This window comes from Hippoglossus stenolepis, chromosome 20, assembly GCF_022539355.2.
Source record: "Hippoglossus stenolepis isolate QCI-W04-F060 chromosome 20, HSTE1.2, whole genome shotgun sequence".
Taxonomy (NCBI): Eukaryota; Metazoa; Chordata; class Actinopteri; order Pleuronectiformes; family Pleuronectidae; genus Hippoglossus; species Hippoglossus stenolepis.
The window spans coordinates 625,224-626,942 of NC_061502.1; the positions used below are offsets into that span (position 1 = coordinate 625,224).

General features: G+C 44.4%; 1 pseudogene; it reads left to right on the forward strand.

Annotated features, from left to right (window-relative positions):
* Positions 1–240: 240 nt before the first annotated feature.
* Positions 241–1,085, forward strand: LOC124851181 (annotated as a pseudogene).
* Positions 1,086–1,719: the final 634 nt, after the last annotated feature.

Genomic DNA, 1,719 nt, shown 5'->3' on the forward strand with positions numbered 1-1,719 from the left:
ACATTGACAAACTATTGAAAGAATGGTTTCAGTTGTGTTGACTTTTTACCTTTTTTTATTGGGGTGTTTCAATTCTCTTTTCAATTTCTTTTTTCAATTTAATTTGTATGGTGCGAATTCATTATATACATTATCTCAAGGCACTTTACATACAAAAGTCTCTGTGTCTTTCCATTTGCGTGTCACCGGATTTTTCTGTTTGAGCTCAGCCTCGTAGGCTAAGAGGCTAATATATTAGCGATGGCTTCTCTCCCTCCCTCTTGCTCCACTGCTCTCTCCTGCTCCGAGTGTCTGATGTTCACTTACTCCTCTGCCTCCTTTAACAGTAGTGGTACATGTAACAAATGCAGTGTATTGGTAGCGATGGAGGCGAGGCTTAGCGACTTAGAAGCTCGGCTCCGCAGCTTAGAACCTACTTTAGCTGTAGTTAGCCACCCCCCGCTTGCCGCCGTGGAGCTACCTAGCTTAGCCTCCGCTAGCAGTCCCTCGACTTTTCCCGAGCAGCTGGGAGCCCAGGGCGGCTGGGTGACTGTCCAGAGGGGGCATAGTGCTATCTTAAAGCCCACGATTAAAGACCCACCAGTTCATGTTTCAAACAGATTCTCTGCACTCAGCGACGCACCCGTTGAGAATCAAACTCTGATCATTGGCGACTCGGTCCTGAGAAACGTGAGGTTAGCGACACCAGGGACCATAGTCAATTGCATCCCAGGGGCCAGAGCCGGCGACATCGAATCAAACTGAAGCTGCTGGCTAAAGCTAAAAGTAAATACAGTAAGATCGTGATTCACGTCGGCAGCAACGACTCCCGGCTTCGTATGTCGGAGGTCACTAAAGTTAATGTGGAGTCGGTGTGTGCTTTTGCAAAAATGATGTCGGACACAGTTTTCTCTGGACCTCTTCCTAACACAACAGGTGATGACATGTTTAGCCGCATGTTGTCTTTTAACCTCTGGCTGTCGAGGTGGTGTCCTGTAAACGGTGTGGGCTTTGTAGATAATTGGCAAACTTTTTGGAGGAAACCTGGTCTTGTAAGGAGAGAGGGCGTTCATCCCACTTGGGATGGAGCAGCTCTGTTATCTAGGAATATTACTCAGTCTATAAAATGGCAACCCAGAGTTGGGACCAGGAAGCAGAGCTGCAGTGCTACACACTTCTCTGCGCTCCATCTGGATCAGTCACACAACCACAACCCCATAGAGACTGTGTCTGTCCACCGTCCTATTAAATTATGTAAATCAAACAATAACAGAGGTAGAGTTCTACACAAAAATCTAATACAAATTAACACAACCTCTGCAACAACTCAACAACAAAGACTTTTAAATGTGGACTTTTAAACATAAGATCACTATCATCAAAGGCTATTTTAGTAAATGAACTAGTCTCAGATCAAAAAAAATATTTATTGTCCCTCACTGAGACCTGGCTGCATCCCGATGAATGTCAGCCTAAATGAATCTACTCCCCTCAGTCATGTAAATACACACGTTCGCCGAGACTTTGGCCGAAGAAGTGGAGTTGCTGCTATTTTTAACTCCATTCTATCAATTAATCCTAAACCTGAACTAAGCTACATCTCATTTGAAAGTCTTGTTCTTAGTCTTCCACACCCATCCAAGAAATACCAACAGCCAATCATATTTGCTGTAGTTTACCCTGCTCCTGGGGCTTATTCTGAATTTTTAACGAAATTCCCTGAGTTTTTATCAAACCTAG